Genomic DNA, 13,218 nt, shown 5'->3' on the forward strand with positions numbered 1-13,218 from the left:
GCAAAAAAATGGCTTTTACTATATCACTGCTGAAACAGACGTATGGTAAAATGGAACCAGTGTGAGTGCCTGCGGAATTTTAAGGGAACGGCTTATATTTGGGTATTGTCTTTTCTCTCTCCCCCCCCCCCCTTGAATTTTAAAGGTGCGGCTTTTATTTGGGTGCGGCTTATATTTGGGCCAATACGGTAGGTAAATATATCACCCAATCAAATTTTATATACTGGAAATGCAGGCTCAACAACTATGGCCATTCTTTTTGCCCACATGCTGTATGGAAGCATAATGCTAAAAGCAGCCATGGGATTCCACTTTGCATGTTCCCCACTACCTACAAAATCATAGCATTGTAGAGTTGGAAGGGACCCTGAGGATTATCTAGTCTAACCCCCTGTAATGCAGGAATATGCAGCTGTCCCATATGGGGATCGAACCTGCAACCTTGGCGTTATCAGCCCCATGCTCTCACCAACTGAGCTATCTAGCCTTGTGCAAATACATACATCATGATCGCCATTTTATTTATGCGCTGCCTTTCCATAATTCAAACCACGCTCAAGGTGGCTTGTTGTTGTTTAGTCGTTTAGTCATGTCCGACTCTTTGTGACCCCATGGACCAGAGCACACCAGGCACTCCTGTCTTCCACTGCCTCCCGCAGTTTGGTCAAACTCATGCTGGTAGCTTCTAGAACACTATCCAACAATCTCGTCCTCTGTCGTCCCCTTCTCCTTGTGCCCTCCATCTTTCCCAACATCAGGGTCTTTTCCAGGGAGTCTTCTCTTCTCATGAGGTGGCCAAAGTATTGGAGCCTCAGCTTCAGGATCTGTCCTTCCAGTGAGCACTCAGGGCTGATTTCCTTAAGAATCGATAGGTTTGATCTTCTTGCAGTCCATGGGACTCTCAAGGGTCTCCTCCAGCACCATAATTCAAAAGCATCAATTCTTTGGCGATCAGCCTTCTTTATGGTCCAGCTCTCACTTCCATACATCACTCCTAATATGATTTTTTAACAAATTTACGAACATAACAAAAGTAATCACAAACAATAAAGAAGACATTAAAAAATACACAAAACCGTGAAATTAGGGATTAGCGTACAGAGCAAAAGCATAAAATACATGTGCAAAACTGCCTTGCTCGATGATGCAGTTACTCAGGAGTCTGCCACAGCCTCAAGATGCAAAATTAAAGTACCATATTTTTCGCTCCCTTTGCCACCGTTATGATTTTCTTCCATTTGTTAATGGCTACTGTACAACTCCTCTTCCTTGCCCGTGGTAGTGCTTTCCTAGGCGTGTGAAGAAAAATATTTACCGTGGGATAGAAAGGCAGCTGCTGAATGGGTTTTTGTAAAAACAGAAGAATACAAGCTCTCTGCTTGGGAAGCATTTGGTGAAAAAGTTGGAGCGTTTTTAAATCAGATGGTCTGAATCTGCTTTGAATCCCTTCTATTGCAAGAGGAAACCTGGGATGTTTTTCTGTCTCAGTGATCTCAGCTTGGCCTCTATCAGTACCATTAAGTGTAGAATAGCTTGTAAACAACTTGTCGCCAGGAAGGCTCAGGATCAGGACCATAGTGGAGACAAAGGGTTAAAGCTCCTCTCCAAATGTTAGGGTCACAATCCAGAGAGAGATCTCTGCATTGGCAATTTGAGTGAAAAAACAAGAATGCTGCACTTATAACAGGGAGCTAGCGGCTGCTGTTTAGGAATCTGAGTTAAAATCTAACTTCAGCAAGGCTGGCAATGCCCAAGATTTTACAAGAGATTCATTTCAAAGTTGTGAGTAGCAGAATTCCTCCCTGTGGTAAAAAGAAACCACAGTTCTCTCAAGGCACACTGTGATCCGTGAGGATAAAACAGAAAGTGAGCGTTAAGCATCTAGAAATTCACTCCTAGGTAGGGCTGCCATTTTCCCAGATATTACCGGGATTTCAAAGGTGGAATTGACATCCAAGGGGAATTCCCGAAAGGTGGCACTTTGTCCTGGATCTCAGGCAAGTCAAATTTGTGTTTTTTGGTGCTTTTTTAGAAAAAAGCTCAACAACTTTGGGGGTTCCTGAAAAAAGCTCCACAATCTTGGGTCTTTCCAAAGAAAGCTCAACAACTTTTGGGGTGTCGTTGTATTTACTTTTTTGAAATATGGCAACCATAGTCATAGGGCCACACAGGAGCCAACTCCTAGGGGCTGAAGGGAGTTCGGTCCACCCATAAAATTTTGAGGAAAATTTTGTTGGAAAAACGCCCCTGGGGAAAGGTGCCAACTTCCCAAGACACCGGGGCTTCTCTCCGTTGGTCACTCTCTGGCTGGAAATCTCCCTCAGCCCAGAGAGACCGGCAGTAAGCGACCCTTCCCTCCGGAGAGCACACTCGCATTCTTCTGCCAATCCATCACAGAAGAGAGAGTCCGTAGTCTACATACTACTTTATTAAGACTGTACAAGCATGACTGCTCTCCTGAGCAGTAGAACACAAGAGTCTCCGACTCGACTCCAGCTTCAACTCAGAAGCGAAAGTAACTCACAGTAACTCCCCGGTTACAATGAGAACTGGCAGAGACTTCCTGTCTCAAGCTCAGAGACATCACATGATGTCATAAATCTAGCTGCCTGCTAGCAGCTGGTGGGAACTGAAATCCCAACACACCCACACACCCAAGTTAATGGGTATTGCCATTCAAATGGTGTGTCTGTGCCACATAATGTGATCGACTGGGGGGACAGACGGACACAGTTTTTGTAAAGAAAAAGCTCAACAACTTTGGGAGTTCCTTAACAAAGCTCCACAGTCAAGGGGTCTTCCTGAAATAATAACAACAATTCAGCAACTTTCGGGGTGTCCTGGTTTTTACTTTTTGAAATATGGCGATCCTATTCTTTCAATGTAATTATCGATGGTTTAGGGTGCTATTCTACCAGTCCTCACTGCCCAGTGGGGCTGACAAGAGCGATGGGGCAAGCACCGCATTAGCAGCCGGGCCACACACAGTAGCCGGGCCACACGGGGGTCAGGCTGAATGCTGGGTCAAGGATCCAACAGTTTCGACATTGGCTCAGACCCTCTCCTTCCTTTCCCCCATAATGTCCCAGTTTGGAACTGGCCACTGGCATTTCTGCCCAAATGTCTAGTGGAAGGTTACCAGACATCCCCGTTTCCTGGGGACAGTCCCCGGATTTACAAATCAGTCCCCATACAAAATCCTATCATTCCTATTGAAGTTGAAAAGTGTCCCCGGATTCATTGAAAAAAATCTGGCAACCTTAGTCTAGTGGTCAGAAGGGAAGCTGGCACACCGACATTACCTTCAAGGCAATGGATGGCAGGAATGGATGGAAGGTCCCCTCTGATCAATGCAGTTCCCCCAAAAGATTCTAAGTGGTGGGTTGCTCTGCCAGTTTGTGTTTGTGTGTGGAGGTTGTTTTATTTTAATCTTGATATTGCAAGTTGTCTTAATTGTTTGGGTTTTTTCAAACAAAAAAACAAAACCCAGGAAGGTAAGGTATAACTGTTTTTAATAAATTACTACATCCTCTTGGGAACTGTAATTTGGAGAAGATGCTGAGAATTCATTCAGCCCACTTCACAGATAAGAACAACAGCCCTCGGAATTCCTCAAGGAGAGGGAATTACTATTAAACCAAATGTAAAGACATGCATACATCACTACTGGATGGAAGTGAGAGCAGAACCATAAAGTTGGCTTCTTGGGAAAAAAGCAATAGCAAACCTAAAGGTAAAGTAAAGGGACCCCTGACCATTAGGTCCAGTCGTGACCGACTCTGGGGTTGCGGCGCTCATCTCGCTTTATTGGCCAAGGGATCCGGCGTACAGCTTCTGAGTCATGTGGCCAGCATGACTAAGCCGCTTCTAGCGAACGAGAGCAGCGCACGGAAACACCGTTTACCTTCCCGCCGGAGCGGTACCTATTTATCTACTTGCACTTTGACGTGCTTTTAAACTGCTAGGTTGGCAGGAGCAGGGACCGAGAAACGGGAGCTCACCCCATCACAGGGATTCGAACCACCGATCTTCTGATCACAAACCTAGACAGCATCTTAAAAAGCAGAGACATCACCTTGCCGACAAAGGTCCGTATAGTTAAAGCTATGGTTTTCCCACTAGTGATGTATAGAAGTAAAAGCTGGACCATAAAGAAGGCTGATCGCCGAAGATTGGATGCTTTTCAATTATGGTGCTGGAGGAGACTCTTGAGAGTCCCATGGACTGCAAGAAGATCAAACCTATCGATTCTGAAGGAAATCAGCCCTGGGTGCTCACTGGAAGGACAGATCCTGAAGCTGAGGCTCCAATACTTTGGCCACCTCATGAGAAGAGAAGATCCCTGGAAAAGACCCTGATGTTGGGAAAGATATAGGGCACAAGGAGAAGGGGATGACAGAGGATGAGATGGTTGGACAGTGTTCTCGAAGCTACTAGCATGAGTTTGACCAAACTGTGGGAGGCAGTGGAAGACAGAAGTGCCTGGAGTGTTCTGGTCCAAGGGGTCACGAAGAGTCGGACACGACTAAACGACTAACAACAACAAAGACATGATCTGTTTCAGTTCATGAAATCTGAAATAAACTTCTGGTGCTGCAGTGGAATGCTTTAAGGTTCACATAAATTGGATATTTTGTGCAAGAGCTCAGGAGCAGATTTGGTTGCAGTGATTTTGTGAAGCCGGCAAACATTGCTGGGGAGGTGGTGCTCTGCAGCCATTGTTTCTGCCGAATCTTCAATAGATCTGGCTCCTTGCTAGATTTACTTTTGTTTAGCTTTAAGAGTTCCTTTAAAAGCTAGCCTATTTCGGTGGAAGTGGCATGCGAATAGGGATAAAGAGACCAATTAACCATTTTTTCTTGCCTGTTCCCTCATACCCAGACATGTTCCGTACAATCCCCAGTTTTGATGTATTATTTTAATTAATCCAAGTCTCTTTGATTTCTGGGGGGGAGAAGAAGCAGGTTAGCAAATGTAACAATGCTCGGGAGTTTCTTTATCGTAAAAGACACATAATTTCAAGCATTTAATAAGGTAGATTTATTCTGGGTACTTTAGTTTGCCCAGGCACTCAAACAGCCCTCCCCAAAGACAACATTAAAAATGTGATTAGTTAGCTGCCATCAATAACACAAAATAGAAAAACGCTCTCTGAAGGGACAGCTTTGTGGAGGGCACTGCACAGTGTGTAGTAAAAAATATATGGCCTAATAAGTTTACATTTGCAGGCTCATTTGTTAAAACTCTTGAATTTCTAATTTGTGTCTGAAAGATAAATGGATAGCACCTCAGTAAAGTGTGAGATTAATACTGATAGATGGGGATTCGGTTTTTTGCTAGGCTCTAACTTCCTTGCAACCCAGTAGGCAGTTTATGGGAGAAACCAAATGTAAATAAAAAGGCCGCACATTATTTACGTTGGTCAAGACCAATTACCTGGGATATTGTTCTTCGGAACTTTATAGTATTGATGCAAATTGCCCTTATCTAATTATTGTTTTACTGTGCTTTGGTAATCGGGACTGTTGCAAAGTGTAACTCTTTGCTAAAAGGGACTGGCAGCCATCAGGTTGAAAAGGAACCTTTTTTGGGGTGCGGGACACTTTTGCGGGAGATACCAAGCAGATACCAGAAAGATAAAGGATTTTGATGAGTTTTATTTTCAGTTTTCAAGAATTTACAAGTACACATCTTAGAATCATGTACTTCCAACACAAATACATATCAGACTCCCCCACCCCGCTGCTGCCTTTGTGGTTTCTTCTCTTACTTAGATTTTTAACACTGCATTTTCCACTTTACTCCTGTTGTAATCTTGGTAATACTTTTCACTGCTCAATTTAAGTTAACCTTACCAACGCACATAGTTGCATACCATGAAAGGAAAGATAAAGGATTTCAAATTGGCGCCGTTAAGTTTCAGTTTGAGATCAAAATCTGCAACCGGAAAGGAAGTGAGGATAATGTTAAATGGAACGTTAAAGAACTTTTATTATTATTATTATTATTATTATTATTATTATTATTATTATTATTAGTACCCCATCCATCTGACTGGGTTGCCCCAGCCATTCTGGGTGGCTTCCAGTATATATAAAAACGATAAAACATTACACATTAAAAAGCTTCCCTATACAGGGCTGCCTTCAGATGTCTTCTAAAGGTTGCATAGTTACTCATCTCCTTGACATCTGATGCCATTACCAAGAAGGCCCTCTGCTTGGTTCCCTGTAGCTTCACTTCTAGCAGCGAGGGAACTGCCAGAAAACCCTTGGAGCTGAACTATGGGGAAGGAGATGCTCCTTCAGGTAAAGGTTAAAAGGTAAAGGACCCCTGGACAGTTAAGTCCAGTCAAAGGCGACTATGGGGTTGCAGCACTCATCTCGCTTTCAGGCCGGAGTTTTCCCACAGGCAGCTTTCCATGTCATGTGGCCACTATGACTAAACCACTTCTGGCGCAACAGAACACTGTGACAGAAACCAGAGAGCATGGAAATGCCGTTTACCTTCCTGCCATAGCGGTACCTACTTATCTACTTGCACTGGCATGCTTTCGAACTGCTAGGTTGGCAGGAGCTGGGACAGAGCAACGGGAGCTCACTCCATCAAGAGGATTTGAACCGCCAACCTTCTGATAAGCAAGCCCAAGAGGCTCAATGGTTTAGACCATAGCGCCACCCGTGTCCCTTGCTCCTTCAGCCATACAGGGCCTAACCATTTAGGACTTTAAAGGTCAGCACCTGGCTTGTTCATCCCTTCATTCAGTTCTTATGCACCTGGAACTACCCTTGGCCGCCCCACTTCTTCTCCCCACCTCTAGTGTCCTGCCTTTCACCTGCTCTTTTTTATTTGGTCCCACTGACTTTTCTCTTTTTCTTCTCTTTTTCATTTTATTTCTACTCTCTCCACCACACCCCTACTTATAGGAAATAAACAGCCCCTGGGTGGCAAGAAACCATTGATTATAAATGGTCATAATTGTACCAACTTATATCTGTGACCGGCGTAAATTTCCATCTCTCCTATTTTAATTTCTTCCAAGTTATTCTTGTTTGTTTAGTACGGTGCTCTTCATATTTTGTGTGTAACAGGCAATTAAATCAGATACATTTTCTAACATGTTCTTGAGGAACAGCCCAAATATCTAAACAGCCTGACCAATGGCATCTGTTCCATATAATCTCATTATTCTCAACATTGAGCAAAATGGTGTAATTACTCTAGGAGGTTTTATTCGGTTGTGAAATGGCTGGTTAAATCGTTTTAACCAATGATCTGTAGAAACGCTAATCGCACTTTCATAGCTCCTTTCCCAGCAGCAAATACAAGATCTGGATTCTCAAGTTTAAACATCAATGGTATTTAAGGTATTTTTATTTTAAAAAACAAACAAACAGGGTTGGTCATGTAAAAACGAAACTAGGCAGGTGTGAAGCACAGGGGGTCCTGAAATGGCAACCTCTGAGATCTCAAGTGGGAATTCAGCCTGGGCAGAAGAGCACAGCTACTAAAAGGAATACTCCGACAAGAAAGTGTCTGCTTATTTAATCTTTCCTGCTGCAAGTATTTAAGTGAAACATTTAAATATTCTAATAGACTAATGTTTTCTTATGCATTCTGAATAAATACTGCTTAGTAATTGAAACCCTGCCAGCAACTTCATTTGCTTACATTCATCCTTTGCTATCCTGCCTTTCCCTCTGTATCATCCTCAACACCGAAATTCGGATTTGTAAAGTGTGGATTCAAGCGAGCTCTAGTAGGAGCAGGACCTACTTGCAGTAGGGTTGCCATATATCAAAAACTAAAAACCAGGACACCCCCAAATTGTTACTCGTTGAGCTTTTCTTTACAAAAATGCCAAAAAAGAGGCAAATTTTCAATTGGCTTGCCTAAGATCCAGGACAAAGCACCGCCTTCCAGAAATTTCTCCTGGACATCATTTCCACCTTTGAAATCACAGTAAAATCCAGACGTATGGCAACCCTACTGTAAGACTACTCAGCGAGACCATGATTATATTGAGGTGGCTCTAGATGCAGACGTTCAGGCTTTTAATCCCTATGTTATGCCTGCTTCAGAAATTCTAGGACAAACCTAAATTCCATGCATCTAACTTCAGATAGCGCTAATACAGTATGTCATAAGGGACAATGTGTTAAATAAGGGTAAGATGCAAGCACATATAAAATGCTCCAAGAACCCTGAGCCAGCTGTTCTCAAACTGATCCCGTTTGCTGACAGTCATAAACAATGGCTGGGCAATCACATGTACAATTTATTGACTGGGAGTGGCCGCTGAGACCATATAACACCAGTCCTGAAAGATCTTGGCTCCCAGTATGTTTCTGAGCACAATTCAAAGTGTTAGTGCTGACCTTTAAAGCCCTAAACGGCCTCGGCCGAGTATACCTGAAGGAGCATCTCCACCCCCATCGTTCAGCCCAGACACTGAGGTCCAGCTCCGAGGGTCTTCTGGTGGTTCCCTCCCTGCGAGAAGTGAGGTTACAGGGAACCAGGCAGAGGGTCTTCTTGGTAGTGGCGCCCACCCTGTGGAATGACCTCCCATCAGATGTCAAGGAAATCAACAACTACCTGACTTTTAGAAGACATCTGAAGGCAACCCTTTATCAGGAAATGTCTAATGTTTTACAATTTTTTATGTGCTGTAAACCCAGCCAGATGGGTGGGGTATAAATAATATAATTATTATTACTATTACAGTGATACCTCGGGTTACAGATACTTCAGGTTACAGACTCCGCTAACCCAGAAATAATACCTTGGGTTAAGAACTTTACTTCAGGATGAGAACAGAAATTGTGCGGTGATGGCGCAGCAGCAGGAGGCCACATTAGCTAAAGTGGTACCTCAGGTTAAGAACTGTTTCAGGTTAAGAACGGACCTCCAGAATGAATTAAGTTCTTATCCCGAGGTACCACTGTATTATTATTTGGATGTCAAGGAGATAAATAACTATACAACTTTTAGGTGTATGGCAGCCCTAACTTAGAGCCAGACAAGGGGTGGTCTTTTTGATTTCCACCTATCACACACACAAACCCAGCTACAAACACTTTTCTAGGGAGACCTCAACCCCTTAAGAAACCCTTAAGCCTTACGAGGAATGGTTGAGGGAGTTGGGTATGTTTTGCTTGGAGAAGAGAAGGCCGAGAGGCGATGTGATAGCCGCCTCAGAGTATCTGAAGGGAACATGGAGCAAACTTGTGCTTACTGCTCCAGAGGGTAGAAACCAAACCAATGGCTTCAAGTTACAAGAAAGGAGATTCCCATTAAACATCAGGAAGAAGTTTCTGATGGTAAGAGCTGTTCAACAGTGGAATGAACTATCTCAGAAGGTGGTGGACTCTATGCCTGACGCTACCTGAAGGAGTGTCTCCACCCGCTTCGTTCTGCCCGGACACTGAGGTCCAGTGCCAAGAGCCTTCTGGCGGTTCCCTCGCTGTGAGAAGCCAAGTTACAGGGAACCAGGCAGAGGGCCTTCTCGGTAGTGGCACCCGCCCTGTGGAACGCCCTCCCACCAGGTGTCAAAGAGAAGTACAACTACCAGACTTTGAGAAGACATCTGACGGCAGCCCTGTTTAGGGAAGCTTTTAATGTTTAACAGACCACTGTATTTTAAGTTTTTTGGAAGCTGCCCAGAGTGGATAGGGAAACCCAGCCAGATGGACGGGGTATAAATAAATAATTATTATAATATTATGATTATTATGCTTCATTCACCATCTGTCCGGGATTATTTAGCTGTGATTCCTGCACTGCAGGGAATTGGACTGGATGACCCTTGGGGTCCCTTCCAACTGTATAATTCTGTTTGTCGAGAGACATTGGGGGCTACAGCATAAAGGAGGTGGGAAAGCCCCATTCTTGTGCTTGCCAGTGCTTGCCCCATAATACCCCAACTCAGCATCACTCTGAGGCATTGTGGGAGATATACAAGGTGGCTTTCACATCCTCCATTGTTAAAGCAGTTGTCTGAGAATGCTGTGTGCCCATTTCAAGATCAGAGCCTATCATTCTTATGGTGTTGATAGGAGTAAAAAACCTAATTCGCTTTATAACTGGATGAGCAAGCATGAAAAAACAAAAAACAAAATAGTTTTGCACATGCTAGAACTTATTATAAGAGAATAGAGTTCTGACATGCTCTGCAGAAAATCAAATTGCATGTGTGTGGATACTTTGCTAACTCTGGAAGAGAACGTGGGGAGAGGGAGAGAATGGAGGGACGGTTATTTGCCCAGGTAGACAAGGGAAAATGAGAAAAATCCCTGCACAATTCACAGAGGTACTAATGGAAGCGGGAGAAAGGACTGCTGTTAATCAAATGTCAATAGATGTCTAATAGGAGGATAGGAAGGAGCTGTGTGTTTGAGACCTAGGGGAACAGCACAAAACAGTTTCCCACTAATATTGGTTCAAAAATTAAATGGATCGTTAGACTTCACACATACCTTGTGTCAGTTCTGTACAAACATTCTGTCAAGAAATTTTACAACCGGGCAAGTGGGGTGGGGGGAAATACCTCTAAAAGTAAACTTGGGATCATGAGTCCTCACCAGCTCAATTTGTACATCTTAGGAATTAAGAACTGGCCATCTGGGGTGAAAAACAGATGCACATTCAGGTGAGAGATGACCACATAAATGAAGGTGGAGCAGAGAATCTGTGGGTCCTCTAGATCAGGCTCCCTGAAACTCGACCCTCCAGATGTTTTTGGCCTACAACTCCCATGATCCCTAGCCAGTGGTCAGGGATGATGGGAGTTGTAGTCCCAAAAAGCTGGAGGGCCAAGTTTGGCCATGCCTGGCTTATACGTAAACCCGGCACTTATTTATAACTTATTTAGGAGACCACTGGAAGCAGATGGAAACAAGAGCAGGATTTTGACTCACTTATGTAAAAAATATTATGGATAATATGGCTTGATATAAAAAATTGGACTAATATGCAGTTGTAGATGTTTCAAATAAGACTCAATGGATGGGATGGGGGGGTGAGTCTTGAGATTTGGAGAATCCCCTCATACAGTATGATTCTATTGATCTCTGTTTATTTGTACTTTTTATTTTAAGACCAATAAAATGTCTTTTTTTAAAAAAAAGACGAAGTCTGGATATTATGTGACGCACCCCAATCTCTCCACTTATGTGGCAAATCCATTGGTGTGTAGAGTCTACTTATAACCTGTAGTTCTGCCCCCCCCCCCCCCCATTTTTCAGTGTTGATTAAAACACAGACCCTTACACTTAACGGATGTCATTCGCTATTACGCTTTTCAAAATTTAAAAGCCAAACAATGTGTTTTTAACAGCAAAACTCCCTGATCCCTTAAGGCACAATGTTAGAGCGTAAGTGCTTTTCATAAGTGTTGCAGCAAACATTATTCAGCTTTCGCCGGCTGGCATTTAAAAGCCATTCAGCTATTCATTCCTGGATCCATGACCTCAGTGTGGAGAGCCCGGACTTGAGTTTTCTTGTTACCGCACAAGTCGGCTTTTGTGGAGTGTAAGGATTCACACATGTAATCCCATAAAGAATTTATCCATACCCACAATACCTTGACTCAAACAACTACATTTCCACGGCAGCAAGCACACACATTTGCGCAGTTCATCTCCTCCTCTTGCACTGAACCAAGAACACCAGGGACTCGGCTACATTAGTAAAGAAAAATGTTTTATATGCATTATAACACTGTGACGCCAGATGGCACTGTGGAGTCCCGTCTTTCGCCAACGGGATTCCCCTCTTTGAGGTTTACAATGCGTTTTCCTGAAACGCTTTTCTGATGTGTCTAGATCCAGCCCAGGTCAAACATCTGAATTGGCCGTAGATAAAAGATATACTTCATACCTGTTTTACACCTTCAGGGTTGATGTGTATGTATATGCAATAATAATAATAATAATAATAATAATAATAATAATAATAATAATAATTTATTTATACCCCGCCCATCTGGCTGGGCCTCCCCAGCCACTCTGGGCGGCTTCCATATGCAACAGATACACACTTTGTAATAGAACGCTACTTATGCTGAAAGTTATAGTTAACATATGGAATTTCTTCCCACAAAAGGTGGTGATGGCCACCAATTTGGATGGCTATACAGTGGACACTCGGGTTGCGAACGTGATCCGTGCGAGATGCACGTTTGCAACCCGCAGCTGCATGTCTGCACATGCACGGGTTGCGATTCGGCGCTTCTGCGCATGCGCAAAACACGGTTTAGCGCTTCTGCACATGCGCGACCACCGAAACCCAGAAGTAACCCGTTCCGGTACTTCTGGGTTTTGGTGGTCTGTAACCCGAAAAAACACAACCTGAAGTGTCTGTACACTCTCTCTCTCTCTGTATATATATATACCTCGGGTTATGTTACCTTTAGGTAGTGTGGTGTAGTGGTTAAGAGCGGTAGTCTCGTAATCTGGGGAACCGGGTTCGCTTCCCTGCTCCTCCACATGCAGCTGCTGGGTGACTTTGGGCCAGTCACACTTCTCTGAAGTCTCTCAGCCCCACTTTGTTGTGGGGAGGAAGGGAAAGGAGAATGTTAGCCACTGAGACTCCTTAAGGGGAGTGAAAGGCGGGATATCAAGTCCAAACTCTTCTTCATAATTTCAAGTTACGAATGCTGCAAACCCGGAAGTGTATACTTCCGGGTTTTGCCACGTGCGCATGAGCAGAAGCTCTCTGAATGCTTTGCACATGCACCGAAGTGCTCTTATCATGCTGCACGCATGCACAGAAGCGGCGCCTCTGGATACAGGCTTTATGGGGTAAGTACAGACCCCTGGGACGAATTAAGTTTGTATCTGGAGAGTCCACTGTATATAATAAAATTTTCTGTTTTATACTTTAGAATATTCATTTAAAAAACCTTCAAATATCAATGGCTTCCCTTCTTCTCTTTCCATGGTTAATTTTACACAGCATAAATCCCTGCATATTTTATATAAACTAAACCATTATTAGTTCCATCAAAACTTATTTACACTTTTGAATTCATCTTAATGCTGCCAGCGTTTTCAAGTGTACACAATTCCGCCCCCCATATATTCAATAAACATTTTTCAGTCTTCTTTAAACGTATGTTCAATTTGGATGGCTTTAAAAGATAAGAAATTTGTGGACAATAGGCCCAGATTGAGACATATATATATATGTCTTCACAATACAATTAAAAGAACAAACTAA

This window comes from Podarcis cretensis (assembly GCF_951804945.1).
Source record: "Podarcis cretensis genome assembly, chromosome: 4".
Taxonomy (NCBI): domain Eukaryota; kingdom Metazoa; phylum Chordata; class Lepidosauria; order Squamata; family Lacertidae; genus Podarcis; species Podarcis cretensis.